The following is a 14997-nucleotide window of genomic DNA, read 5'->3' as shown; positions in this document are numbered from 1 at the left end:
CATTCAACGAGGCAAAGCAAAGTTGAATGATATGTTCCAGATTTGACCGAATTAAATATTTCTTCCATTGAAACAATGTAAAAACATGTATTATTTGTTTCATATAACAGGTAAAATAGATCCTTCTTTTTGATAGCCTCGCGTAACTGTCTCAGTAGGTTAGAATAGTACTGTCCATTTATGGTTTGTCCTTTTTCAAGATAATCCACGAACACAATGCCCTTGGCATCCCAGAAAACTGAAACCATGACCTTCCCCGCAGACGAAACAACCTTGGCCTTCTTTGGAGGTGGTGACCTTGGGTGTTTCCACTGCATTGATTGTTTTTTGTCTCTGGTTCAAAGTGGTGAACCCAACACTCATTCTGGGTAAGAAAACGTTCCATGTAATTGGCTGGATCCTCTTCAAATTGTGCCAAGTTTGCCTTCGACATGACTAGCCTGGTGCGTTTCTGATCAGGCGTCAGAAGACGTGGCACCCACTGAGCTGACATCTTTGACATTCCAAGTTCTTCATGCAGAATGTGTTCAATTCTCTCACGGGATATTCCCACAGCATCTGCTAGCTGATTAATTGTTGATCGTCTGTCGTCCATCACCATTTCATGAACAAGGTCAATGTTTTTTCTGGGTTGTGGCTGTTGCAGGCTGCCCAGACCTTGGGTTGTCTTCAAGGCTCTCTCTGCCCCTCTTAAATTCAGCTGCCCACTTCTCACTGTAGATATGGAGCAACCATATCCGCATGAATGTCCTTGGGCTTTAACCCCTTCTTATGCAGGTACTTAATCACACCGCAATGCGAGATTTGTCCATTTTTGCCATTTCCCTCTACCGCAAACTTTCAAACTTGGCTATGAACCACAAACTACCTCACAACCTGGAAGAAAAAACACAGTTAGTCATCAGAAGAGTTGAACTTAATGCATGCCAAGTTTAATTGAAATGGCATTTCTCCTTCTTGGTGAGCCTTAGAACTTTTCAGCCTACCCTCGTAGAGAGGGTGTCTGTCTCCCTGATCCGAATTGGGAGCTGGTTCCACAGGAGAGGAGCCTGAAAGCTGAAGGCTCTGCCTCCCATTCTACTCTTACAAACCCTAGGAACTACAAGTAAGCCCGCAGTCTGAGAGCGAAGTGCTCTATTGGGGTGATATGGTACTATGAGGTCCCTAAGATAAGATGGGACCTGATTATTCAAAACCTTATAAGTAAGAAGAAGAATTTTAAATTCTATTTCAGAATTAACAGGAAGCCAAAGAAGAGAGGCCAATATGGGTGAAATATGCTCTCTCCTTCTAGTCCCCGTCAGTACATTTTGAATTAACTGAAGGCTTTTCAGGGAACTTTTAGGACAGCCTGATAATAATGAATTACAATAGTCCAGCCTAGAGGAAATAAATGCATGAATTAGTTTTTCAGCATCACTCTGAGACAAGACCTTTCTAATTTTAGAGATATTCCGCAAATGCAAAAAAGCAGTCCTACATATTTCCTTAATATTCGCATAGAAGGACATATCCTGATCAAAAATGACTCCAAGATTTCTCACAGGAAAATTAGAGATCATCCATGTCTTTATGTCTGTAAGACATTTGTGTAGTTTAACTAATTGGTGTGTGTCCTCTGGCCTCATGGATAGATAAAGCTGGGTATCATCTGCGTAACAATGACAATTTAAGCAATGCCGTCTAATAATACTGCCTAAGGGAAGCATCTATAAAGTGAATAAAATTGGTCCTAGCACAGAACCTTGTGGAAATCCATAATTAACCTTAGTCTGTGAAGAAGATTCCCCATTTACATGAACAAATTATAATCTATTACATTAATATGATTCAAACCACTGCAGCGCAGTGCCTTTAATACCTATGGCATGCTCTAATCTCTGTAATAAAATTTTATGGTCAACAGTATCAAAAGCAGCACTGAGGTCTAACAGGACAAGCACAGAGATGAGTCCACTGTCTGAGGCCATAAGAAGATAATTTGTAACCTTCACTAATGCTGTTTCTGTACTATGATGAATTCTAAAACCTGACTGAAACTCTTCAAATAGACCATTCCTCTGCAGATGATCAGTTAGCTGTTTTACAACTACCCTTTCAAGAATTTTTGAGAGAAAAAAATCGGCCTGCTTTCCCGGCTGCTCGGGAAAGCAGGCCGATTTTTTTCTGGGTGACTGTGAGGAGGAAGCGTAGCCCTAAACAGAAGCCCCGTGTACACCGCCAACCCATTCACATTTCTAACCGTTTTTCCCCACTCGGCGACACACCCGCCGAGGATCAAACTCTGATTATTGGCGACTCTGTTTTGAGAAATGTGAAGTTAGCGACACCAGCAACCAGAGTCAATTGTCTTCCGGGGGCCAGAGCGGGCGACATTGAAGGAAATTTGAAACTGCTGGCAAAGGCTAAGCGTAAATTTGGTAAGATTGTAATTCACGTCGGCAGTAATGACACCCGGTTACGCCAATCAGAGGTCACTAAAATTAACATTGAATCGGTGTGTAACTTTGCAAAAACAATGTCGGACTCTGTAGTTTTCTCTGGGCCCCTCCCCAATCGGATCGGGAGTGACATGTTTAGCCGCATGTTCTCCTTGAATTGCTGGCTGTCTGAGTGGTGTCCAAAAAATGAGGTGGGCTTCATAGATAATTGGCAAATCTATTTAAGCATAAAAATTCAAAAAGAAAAAATAATATAGCACCTTCAACTGCACCACAGACTAAAACAGTTAAATGTGGTCTATTAAACATTAGGTCTCTCTCTTCTAAGTCCCTTTTAGTAAATGATATAATAATTGATCAACATATTGATTTATTCTGCCTTACAGAAACCTGGTTACAGCAGGATGAATATGTTAGTTTAAATGAGTCAACACCCCCGTAGCACCCAGGTTTCTTTTCAGCACTGTAGCCAGGCTGACAAAGAGTCAGAGCTCTATTGAGCTGAGTATTCCTTTAACTTTAACTAGTAATGACTTCATGACTTTCTTTGCTAATAAAATTTTAACTATTAGAGAAAAAATTACTCATAACCATCCCAAAGACGTATCGTTATCTTTGGCTGCTTTCAGTTATGCCGGTATTTGGTTAGACTCTTTCTCTCAGATTGTTCTGTCTGAGTTATATTCATTAGTTACTTCATCCAAACCATCAACATGTCTATTAGACCCCATTCCTACCAGGCTGCTCAAGGAAGCCCTACCATTATTTAATGCTTCGATCTTAAATATGATCAATCTATCTTTATTAGTTGGCTATGTACCACAGGCTTTTAAGGTGGCAGTAATTAAACCATTACTTAAAAAGCCATCACTTGACCCAGCTATCTTAGCTAATTATAGGCCAATCTCCAACCTTCCTTTTCTCTCAAAAATTCTTGAAAGGGTAGTTGTAAAACAGCTAACTGATCATCTGCAGAGGAATGGTCTATTTGAAGAGTTTCAGTCAGGTTTTAGAATTCATCATAGTACAGAAACAGCATTAGTGAAGGTTACAAATGATCTTCTTATGGCCTCAGACAGTGGACTCATCTCTGTGCTTGTTCTGTTAGACCTCAGTGCTGCTTTTGATACTGTTGACCATAAAATTTTATTACAGAGATTAGAGCATGCCATAGGTATTAAAGGCACTGCGCTGCGTTGGTTTGAATCATATTTATCTAATAGATTACAATTTGTTCATGTAAATGGGGAATCTTCTTCACAGACTAAGGTTAATTATGGATTTCCACAAGGTTCTGTGCTAGGACCAATTTTATTCACTTTATACATGCTTCCCTTAGGCAGTATTATTAGACGGTATTGCTTAAATTTTCATTGTTACGCAGATGATACCCAGCTTTATCTATCCATGAAGCCAGAGGACACACACCAATTAGCTAAACTGCAGGATTGTCTTACAGACATAAAGACATGGATGACCTCTAATTTCCTGCTTTTAAACTCAGATAAAACTGAAGTTATTGTACTTGGCCCCACAAATCTTAGAAACATGGTGTCTAAACAGATCCTTACTCTGGATGGCATTACCCTGACCTCTAGTAATACTGTGAGAAATCTTGGAGTCATTCAATGCGCATATTAAACAAATATGTAGGACTGCTTTTTTGCATTTACGCAATATCTCTAAAATTAGAAAGGTCTTGTCTCAGAGTGATGCTGAAAAACTAATTCATGCATTTATTTCCTCTAGGCTGGACTATTGTAATTCATTATTATCAGGTTGTCCTAAAAGTTCCCTGAAAAGCCTTCAGTTAATTCAAAATGCTGCAGCTAGAGTACTAACGGGAACTAGAAGGAGAGAGCATATCTCACCCATATTGGCCTCTCTTCATTGGCTTCCTGTTAATTCTAGAATAGAATTTAAAATTCTTCTTCTTACTTATAAGGTTTTGAATAATCAGGTCCCATCTTATCTTAGGGACCTCATAGTACCATATCACCCCAATAGAGCACTTCGCTCTCAGACTGCAGGCTTACTTGTAGTTCCTAGGGTTTGTAAGAGTAAAATGGGAGGCAGAGCCTTCAGCTTTCAGGCTCCTCTCCTGTGGAACCAGCTCCCAATTCGGATCAGGGAGACAGACACCCTCTCTACTTTTAAGATTAGGCTTAAAACTTTCCTTTTTGCTAAAGCTTATAGTTAGGGCTGGATCAGGTGACCCTGAACCATCCCTTAGTTATGCTGCTATAGACTTAGACTGTTGGGGGGTTCCCATGATGCACTGAGTGTTTCTTTCTCTTTTTGCTCTGTATGCACCACTCTGCATTTAATCATTAGTGATTGATCTCTACTCCCCTCCACAGCATGTCTTTTTCCTGGTTCTCTCCCTCAGCCCCAACCAGTCCCAGCAAAAGACTGCCCCTCCCTGAGCCTGGATCTGCTGGAGGTTTCTTCCTGTTAAAAGGGAGTTTTTCCTTCCCACTATCGCCAAGTGCTTGCTCACAGGGGGCCGTTTTGACCGTTGGGGTTTTTACGTAATTATTGTATGGCCTTGCCTTACAATATAAAGTGCCTTAGGGCAACTGTTTGTTGTGATTTGGCGCTATATAAATAAAATTGATTGATTGATTGAAAAGGAAGGTTGGAGATTGGCCTATAATTAGCTAAGATAGCTGGGTCAAGTGATGGCTTTTTAAGTAATGGTTTAATTACTGCCACCTTAAAAGCCTGTGGTACATAGCCAACTAATAAAGATAGATTGATCATATTTAAGATCGAAGCATTAATTAATGGTAGGGCTTCCTTGTTCAGCCTGGTAAGAATGGGGTCTAATAGACATGTTGATGGTTTAGAGGAAGTAACTAATGAAAATAACTCAGACAGAACAATTGGAGAGAAAGAGTCTAACCAAATACCAGCATTACTGAAAGCAGCCAAAGTTAACGATACGTCTCTGGGATGGTTATGAGTAATTTTTTTCTCTAATAGTTAAAATTTTATTAGCAAAGAAAGTCATGAAGTCATTACTAGTTAAAGTTAAAGGAATACTCGGCTCAATAGAGCTCTGACTCTTTGTCAGCCTGGCTACAGTGCTGAAAAGAAACCTGGGGTTGTTCTTATTTTCTTCAATTAGTGACAAATAGTAAGATGTCCTAGCTTTACGGAGGGCTTTTTTATAGAGCTAAGTGAAGATCTTCTAAATTAGTGAGACACCATTTCCTCTCCACCTTACGGGTTATCTGCTTTAAGCTGCGAGTTTGTGAGTTATACCACGGAGTCAGGCACTTCTGATTTAAGGCTCTCTTTTTCAGAGGAGCTACAACATCCAAAGTTGTGCTCAATGAGGATGTAAAACTATTGAATAGATAATCTGTCTCACTCACAGAATTTAGGTAGGTACTCTGCACTGTGTTGTATATGGTTTTGGAGAACATAACAAAGAAGGAATCATATCCTTAAACCTAGTTACAGCTCTTTCTGAAAGACTTCTGTAATGAAACTTATTCCCCACTACTGGGTAGTCCATTAAAGTAAATGTAAATGTTATTAAGAAATGATCAGACAGAAGGTGGTTTTCAGAGAATACTGTTAAGTCTTCAATTTCCATACCATAAGTCAGAACAAGATCTAAAGTATGGTTAAAGTGGTGGGTGGACTCATTTACATTTTGAGCGAAGCCAGTTGAGTCTAATAATAAATTAAATGCAGTGTTGAGGCTGTCATTCTCAGCATCTGTGTGGATGTTAAAATCGCCCACTATAATTATCTTATCTGAGCTAAGCACTAAGTCAGACTAAAGGTCTGAAAATTCAAAGAGAAACTCACAGTAACGACCAGGTGGATGATAGATAACAACAAATAAAACTGGATTTTGAGACTTCCAGTTTGGATGGACAAGAGTAAGAGTCAAGCTTTCAAATGAATTAAAGCTCTGTCCGGGTTTTTGATTAATTAATAAGCTGGAGTGGAAGATTGCTGCTAATCCTCCCCCTCAGCCCGTGCTATGAGCATTCTGACAGTTTGTGTGACTCGGGGGTGTTGACTCATTTAAACTAACATATTCATCCTGCTGTAACCAGGTTTCTGTAAGGCAGAATAAATCAATATGTTGATCAATTATGATATCATTTACTAACAGGGACTTAGAAGAGAGAGAAAAGGGGTGAAGGTCCAAGTCCTTGAGTTTATGATGCTTCCTTCTTGTATGATGTGTTTGTTTATGAGTTCAATGGTATGAATATTCCCTAAGGTGAAAATGGAATGTTCCATTCAACGAGGCAAAGCAAAGTTGAATGATATGTTCCAGATTTGACCGAATTAAATATTCGTTCCATTGAAAGAATGTAAAAACATTTATTATTTGTTTCATATAACATGTAAAATAGATCCTTGTCATTTGACATTATATTAGTTTATAAATAAGAGAAAAAGGACTTACATTCTGGTGTTCATCACGAGTGCTTTGACATCAACAGTCCAACACGGACATTAAATAGGAGTCCAACATTGATTGCAAAAACAGTTAGATAGTTCAAAAATAATTATAATGATGTAGTCTGTGATACTTCCAAAAATAAAATAATAACAACGTTGTGTACTTCCCCAGTCCACTGAAAAATCGCTTCAGAAATCTGACCAGGTTTTCATCTGAACAGCTCTTCATGCCTACAGATGGCTTATTGCATCATGTGTGTGTGTGTGTGTGTGTGTGTGTGTGTGTGTGTGTGTGTGTGTGTGTGTGTGTGTGTGTGTGTGTGTGTGTGTGTGTGTGTGTGTGTTTTAGAAGAAATAGCACCGGAATTCACTTAAGGTCACGGGCATTCAGGTTTAGTTTTCGGCCTTGCCGCTTACGTGTAGAAAGTTCTCCAGATTCTCTGAATGTTCTGATTATATTATGGACTGCAGATGATGGAATCCCTAAATTTCTTGCCATTGAACATTGAGAAACATTGTTCTTAAACTGTTCGAGTATTTTTTCATGCAGTTGTTCACCAAGTGGTGATCCTCACCACATCTTTGCTTGTGAATGGCTGAGCCTTTTGATGATGCTAGTTCAAAAATAATTATAATGATGTAGTCCATGATACTTCCAAAAAAAAAACGAAAAAAATGAAAAAACTTTGTGTACTTTGCCAGTCCAGTGAAAAATCACATCAGAAATCTGACCAGGTTTTCATCCAAACAGCTCTTAATGTCTCCAGATGGCTAATTGCAGAGTTTATTTGTGTTTGTGTTAGAAGAATTAGCACTGTCAATTAGCTCATTTAAATCATAGTCCATCAGCAAAACAAACTACACCATGTGTACCTAAACGCCCCAACTACTTTGTGTGTGGGACGGGTTCACAGCATACAAAGGTACAAAATGTATGGAACCAAATTTGCACGGTAAATAGAAACATATTTGCACGCATATTGTATTTCAACACAAATGGGATAAATAATCTATGTCACGTGACATACAAAGTGATCACTGTCCAGCACAGTGCACATCTGGATGGCTGTAATGTCCAGCTGGAACAGCTGACTGCTGTGTACTCACAACTCACCCAGAGAACACAAATCATGCCATGAACAACACGAACAACACTCCACACAATGTACATGTGTGGGCATGCTCTTATGTTCTCATGACGTGCTGATAATTACGTACAGACAAGATCAGATGAGGACCACCCAACAATGTCTGAGCTCGCATGGCATGATGTGAACTGTGCTATCAGCCAGTTGTCCAGGCTAATGATCCTTCCACCACGTAAATTGTAGTCCACATGACAGATAGAAAGAGTGGAAAATAAATAAAACATACATACAATAAGGGGAAAGGTGTGAACTCAGTCACTTGTGATCGCTTTCCTCATAGCGCTGTGGACACAGGGGGTGTTTCCGCTGATCGCTGGCCAGCGACTCACTTTAGCTGGAACTGACAGTGTGAGTCAGTGAACACAATGTGTTAAGATGTGAAACCATCCATCTGATCATGTGATCACTCAGCTGGCAATCTGAATGTCATGTCCACCATGTGAGTTATGATCCACATGAACGCAGTGTCTTCAGCACGACTCTCGTTAGACATGCCGAACTGGCTCATGTGGACATGATATGAGTGCATGGCTTCATTCATGTCAGTTCATTACCTTGTTTATGTCCATGACCATGGGTCATGAGCAGAGGAAGAGGAGGACTATCCTTATTTTGTCCACTCTTTATAACAGGATTCACACTTTTCACCAATATCTAATATTTATTAGATATTGTTTGGGATGGTGTTGTTTTTTTTAAACTGTGAAAACAGATTCATGACCAGTAACATGATTGTGTTGCATTTAAACCGTACATTCACTGTTCCTATAATGTTCTGAATCTGTGCTCTCACATTGTTTTGTGCTACAAAACAGTTATTTATTTATTTTCATTGCTACATGGTTTTATCTTTTCTGTTGTTTTGTTTCATTAGGTTCTTTTTGTCTCTTTAAAATTGTATTGTAACATTATTAGTCTATTATTATTGACTATTATTGTCTATTATGTAGACTATTATTGTTGTTGCTATAATATAGGAATAAAAATAAATTTAAAAAAATTACAATTTGACTCTTACGACAATGAACGCTGAGCCATTAATTATACAGAAAACAAATCAACGCGCTGATGCGAACAGCTTAATGCTAACTTTAACACTGAAAATACCATAGACATGCTAATGCGTTAGCATCGGTCCCGTTTTTAAGATATAAAATACATATATCAACTGTTTCAGAAGACCAAAAACAGATCGGTTTAACATAAAAAATATTAAATATTACTCACATTCATATGCTCTTCAGGGTTTTAGTGGGAAAAAATTAGGATAAAGTGAAATAAAATCCACGAATCGTAGATCGAAGCACTGCTTTGACCTGCAAATCACTGCTTCGATTGGTTCAAGGTTCAAAGCAAAGCCGCGCTGCAGAAAAATTGATTACAGACCCGCTGCAGGTCTGTAATCAATGTAGAGAAATGATCATTTTCCTGACAAACACCCCCAAGTGCGCAACTGCAAAAAAGCCTATCGGACATGACTCATGACAAGTCGGCCTGACTTCGTTGCAGTCACTACCAATCAGTGATGTCTCTGGGTGAAAACACGACTTTTTTCGTGTGTGTGTGTGTGTGTGTGTGTGTGTTTGGGTTTTTCTGTAACGAGTAACAGCATGGCGCATAGAAAATGTATTGGAGTAGAAGTATGCAATTAAGGTTGGAAATGTAGTGAAGCAAAAGTGAAAGTAAGCAGAATTAAAAAAAAAAAAACTCAAGTAAAGTACGGAGTCTCCCAAAACGTACTTATGTACAGTAGTGAAATAGTTTTACTTTGTTACTAAACAACACTGCAGAAATCTGACCAGGTTTTCATCCGAACAGCTCTTCATGCCTCCAGATGGCTTATTACATAGTCTGTGTGTGTGTGTGTGTGTGTGTGTGTGTGTGTGTGTGTGTGTGTGTGTGTGTGTGTGTGTGTGTGTGTGTGTGTGTGTGTGTGTGTGTGTGTGTGTGTGTGTGTGTGTGTGTGTGAGTTTTAGAAGAAATAGCACCGGCATTCAGTTCAGGTCACGGGCATTCAGGGTTAGTTTTCGGCCTTGCCGCTTACGTGTAGAAAGTTCTCCAGATTCTCTGAATATTCTGATTATATTATGGACTGTAGATGATGGAATCCCTAAATTCCTTGCAATTAAACATTGAGAAACATGTTCTTAAACTGTTGGACTATTTTTTTTCATGCAATTGTTCACAAAGTGGTGATTCTCACCCCATCGTTGCTTCTGAATGGCTGAGCCTTTTGGGGATGGTAGTTCAAAAATAATTATAATGATGTAGTCCGTGATACTTCAAAAAAAAAAAAAAGAAAAAACCTTGTGTACTTTGCCAGTCCAGTGAAAAATCTGACCAGGTTTTCATCCAAACACCTCTTCATGTCTCCAGATGGCTACTTGCAGAGATTATTTTTGTGTGTATGTGTGTGTGTTAGAAGAATTAGCACCATCAATTAGCTCATTTAAATCATAGTCCATCAGCAAAACAAACTACATCATGTGTAGCTAAATGCCTCCCCCACTAGTGTGTGTGTGGTACAGGTTCATAGCATGCAATGGTACAAAATGTATGGAACCAAATTTGCATGGTAAATGGAAACATATTTGCACGCAAACTGCAATGCAACACAAATGGAATGAATAATCCATGTCACATGACATACAAAGTGATCACTGTCCAGCACAGTGCACATCTGGACGGCTGTAATGTCCAGCTGGAACAGCTAACTGCTGTGTACTCGGAACTCACCCGGAGAACGCATATCATGCCATGAACAACATGAACAACACTCCACACAAACGTGTGAAACGTGTTACAGGCATCCATTTCAAAATGAGCAAATATTTGCACAAAAACAATAAAGTTTATCAGTGTGATAATGAGCATGATGATGATGGTGATGATCTCTGAAGGTCAATAAATACTTATTTAAATTTGGCCACTGGCTTTGATTGACATGTCATTTGATCAAAGCTGTTTTTATTTCTTTAACGTGAAAGATGGCGACAATAATGATTGTTATCCCACAAAAAAGACAGCACCTGTGGTCACTATTTACAGTCTTTTTTCCAAACAATTATTTCTCTGACTAATATCATTTGGACACAACAATTGTGTATTTATTGTATTATTCATTTTTCATTCTAACCAACACATATTTCTGCTGGTTATACAAATGACTGCTCATCCATCAAATGTAGGTTATGTTGATTTTGATCATTTTTTGAATGCCACCACCTCAGCATCATTTCAGGTTTTCTCCAAACATTTCATCAATAGTTAAAAAAAGACAAAGGAGAAATATCATGAAACTTTTAGAATGCTCATTTATTGCAATACAATCTTTAAAGATTGTATTTAAAGAAAAGCTGCATGCACTTTAATGGGGCAATTTAACAATGTTGTTTTATTCAGCCTTATTTGTTCAAGCAAGAAGCAAGTTTGAATATCTGGTATTCATGGTCATAGCTGCAGAAAGATCAAATCTTCAGACGTCCCTTCAGACGTCCCGTCACAGGTTCACGACGAATACGTAAGGTCTGGCAAGTTATCGTCTTCAAACGACATTTGACGCTTTTCAAGATGTTTTCCTCCAACCTGGATGTTTCTGTCACAGAGAGATGAGGATTAATTCCACAATATGATGAGCAAGAGTGTTCAGTTATGACATAAATTGTTTTGTCGACATGTAAGAAGATGTAAAGAGTGACAATAGTACAAGTCCTTACCCACTGCCACCTAAAAGAAAAGCATAAAATGCAGTCAGCACATAATAATAATCACTGTAATAACAATAAAATAGTAATGTTCTTATAGTGACGTAAAGAATGAATAAAATTTCAGCATGTCAGTATCATAAATGAAAACAGACAATAAGAATTTTAAAACAACCAAATCTTGTAAATGAATGAAACACAATTAATAAAAGAAAAGCATAAAATGCAGTCAGCACATAATAATAATCATTGTAATAACAATAAAATAGTAATGTTCTTATAGTGACGTAAAGAATGAATAAAATTTCAACATGTCAGTATCATAAATGAAAACAGACAAGAATTTTAAAACAACCAAATCTTGTAAATGAATGAAACACAATTAATAAAAGAAAATCATATTTGATATTTGATATCTCTCTCCACAACACACACACACACACACACACACGTACTGCGTACTGTCACATTGATCCCCGTCACTCTAAAGCCCAACATTGTTTTCAGTTTTTGACAAAATAATGTTGAAGAATGATGTGATCTTTGACGTTCCCCGATCGACAAGAAAATATATTTCTAGCAGTATTTGTCCAACATTTCTTGTCAAATTTGAAATTTTGTTAATATTGTTTTTATTTATTTATTTATTCTTAGTTATTCACCAACAGATTTGAGTAAAAAAAAAACAGTTTTAGCAGATGCTTTCAGTGCAGGATTTCTTTTTATATGAGCATTTAGCAGTGATCTGTCTCAAATTATTAGGATGTAAATGTAAATAAAACACTAAACTTTACAAGTACGCTTAAACCTGTACCTGTTGTGCACCCCACCTCCTCGCAAAAAAAGAAATGTCAGCAGTGTGAAATGTCATTAATATTGTTGATATTTCATTTATATTTTTTGCTTTTTGAGTATCAATATGTCAAACTATCGCTCCTGGAATTGACACTTTTTTCACTGGTTTATACCGTGTCCAATGTGGGTCTCTTGACCCACTCCAGGTTCAGCCATGAAGATGATGACTGATAACACCAGAAAGAGAGCAGCACACTTCATCCTGAAAACAAGAACAAAATGAACAGTGACAGTATTTATGTTTGATTAAATACCCGAATAAATCATTTACTCACATGGAAATGGACAAACATTTAGTTCTTACCTGATGCTTTATTCAGAGTCAAAAGACTTGTAAGAGAGAGCAAAGTATGTGATTGACAGTAGGTGCTGATATCTGTGCCTACTGGCTGGCAGATGTGCCCCTCTTTATACAGACAGGTAAGAATTTGTTCTGTCATTGTGTACGATTTAGCAATATTACAGGAATTTGATGAAATACAGTCTCATTGCATTTCAGAGTCGTAGGTTGTTGATAGGATCTCAACCATGAAAGTGTGCGATCACTCGAGGCCTCGACACTCAACACTTCCTCAAATCTTCACACACATCTGGGCATCTGGGTGATTTGACAAACACGTTCAATCTATAGGACACTTCTTGACAAGCCATTTTATAACTTCATGACTTGTTTTTGCAAGTTATTTTTAAATGTTAAACTGATTAACATTGTCTTCAGCTTGTCAAACAATTCCTTTCAAAAGTGTTGGAACCATTTAGTTTCTAGGATCCTGGTGGGCACTGAGGTGTTTGGTGATGTTGATCATTTTTAAACGAGGTGAAGGTCCAAGTCCTTGAGTTTATGATGCTTCTTTCTTGTATGATGTGTTTGTTTATGAGTTCAGTGGTATGAATATTCCATAAGGTGAAAATGGAATGTTCCATTCAACGAGGCAAAGCAAAGTTGAATGATATGTTCCAGATTTGACCGAATTAAATATTTGTTCCATTGAAACAATGTAAAAACATGTATTATTTGTTTCATATAACAGGTAAAATAGATCCTTCTTTTTGATAGCATCGCGTAACTGTCTCAGTAGGTTAGAATAGTACTGTCCATTTATGGTTTGTCCCTTTTCAAGATAATCCACAAACACAATGCCCTTGGCATCCCAGAAAACTGAAACCATGACCTTCCCCGCAGACGAAACAACCTTGGCCTTCTTTGGAGGTGGTGACCTTGGGTGTTTCCACTGCATTGATTGTTTTTTGTCTCTGGTTCAAAGTGGTGAACCCAACACTCATTCTGGGTAAGAAAACATTCCATGTAATTGGCTGGATCCTCTTCAAATTGCGCCAAGTTTCCCTTCGACATGACTAGCCTGGTGCGTTTCTGATCAGGCGTCAGAAGACGTGGCACCCACTAAGCTGACACCTTTGACATTCCAAGTTCTTCATGCAGAATGTGTTCAATTCTCTCACGGGATATTCCCACAGCATCTGCTAGCTGATTAATTGTCGATCGTCTGTCGTCCATCACCATTTCATGAACAAGGTCAATGTTTTTTCTGGGTTGTGGCTGTTGCAGGCTGCCCAGACCTTGGGTTGTCTTCAAGGCTCTCTCTGCCCCTCTTAAATTCAGCTGCCCACTTCTGCACTGTAGATATGGAGGAAGCTTCATCCCCTAATGTAGCAACCATATCCGCATGAATGTCCTTGGGCTTTAACCCCTTCTTATGCAGGTACTTAATCACACCGCGATCCCAGATTTTGTCCATTTTTGCCATTTCCCTCTACCACAAACTTTCAAACTTGGCTATGAACCACAAACTACCTCACAACCTGGAAGAAAAAAACACAGTTAGTCATCAGAAGAGTTGAACTTAATGCATGCCAAGTTTTATTGAAATGGCATTTCTCCTTCTTGGTGAGCCTTAGAACTTTTCAGCCTACCCTCGTAGAGAGGGTGTCTGTCTCCCTGATCCGAATTGGGAGCTGGTTCCACAGGAGAGGAGCCTGAAAGCTGAAGGCTCTGCCTCCCATTCTACTCTTACAAACCCTAGGAACTACAAGTAAGCCTGCAGTTTGAGAGCGAAATGCTCTATTGGGGTGATATGGTACTATGAGGTCCCTAAGATAACATGGGACCTGATTATTCAAAACCTTATAAGTAAGAAGAAGAATTTTAAATTCTATTTCAGAATTAACAGGAAGCCAATGAAGAGAGGCCAATATGGGTGAAATATGCTCTCTCCTTCTAGTCCCCGTCAGTACATTTTGAATTAACTGAAGGCTTTTCAGGGAACTTTTAGGACAGCCTGATAATAATGAATTACAATAGTCCAGCCTAGAGGAAATAAATGCATGAATTAGTTTTTCAGCATCACTCTGAGACAAGACCTTTCTAATTTTAGAGATATTGCGCAAATGCAAAAAAGC

At 38.5% G+C, this 14997-nt stretch overlaps 1 protein-coding gene and 1 long non-coding RNA gene across 3 annotated transcripts in view; one reads left to right on the top strand and one right to left on the bottom strand.

Moving 5' to 3' along the window:
* Positions 1-14997, top strand: part of LOC117502538 (exostosin-1) — an 851279-nt gene that overhangs the window by 503935 nt on the left and 332347 nt on the right. The gene's annotated exons all lie outside the window — the stretch shown is intronic.
* LOC117502546 lies at positions 9540-13017 on the bottom strand. 2 transcript variants are annotated; one of them, XR_004558347.1, is made up of 4 exons: positions 12884-13017; positions 12693-12781; positions 11737-11746; positions 9540-9551 (listed from the first exon to the last, which is right to left on the bottom strand). It is a non-coding gene; the product is annotated as an uncharacterized LOC117502546 (long non-coding RNA). The 2 variants fall into 2 exon arrangements; XR_004558346.1 differs by lacking the exon at positions 9540-9551 and adding an exon at positions 11317-11615.

Source organism: Thalassophryne amazonica, chromosome 21 (assembly GCF_902500255.1).
Source record: "Thalassophryne amazonica chromosome 21, fThaAma1.1, whole genome shotgun sequence".
Lineage (NCBI taxonomy): Eukaryota > Metazoa > Chordata > Actinopteri > Batrachoidiformes > Batrachoididae > Thalassophryne > Thalassophryne amazonica.
Note: the sequence above shows the minus strand (reverse complement) of the source record. Positions and strands in the feature narration are given on the sequence as shown.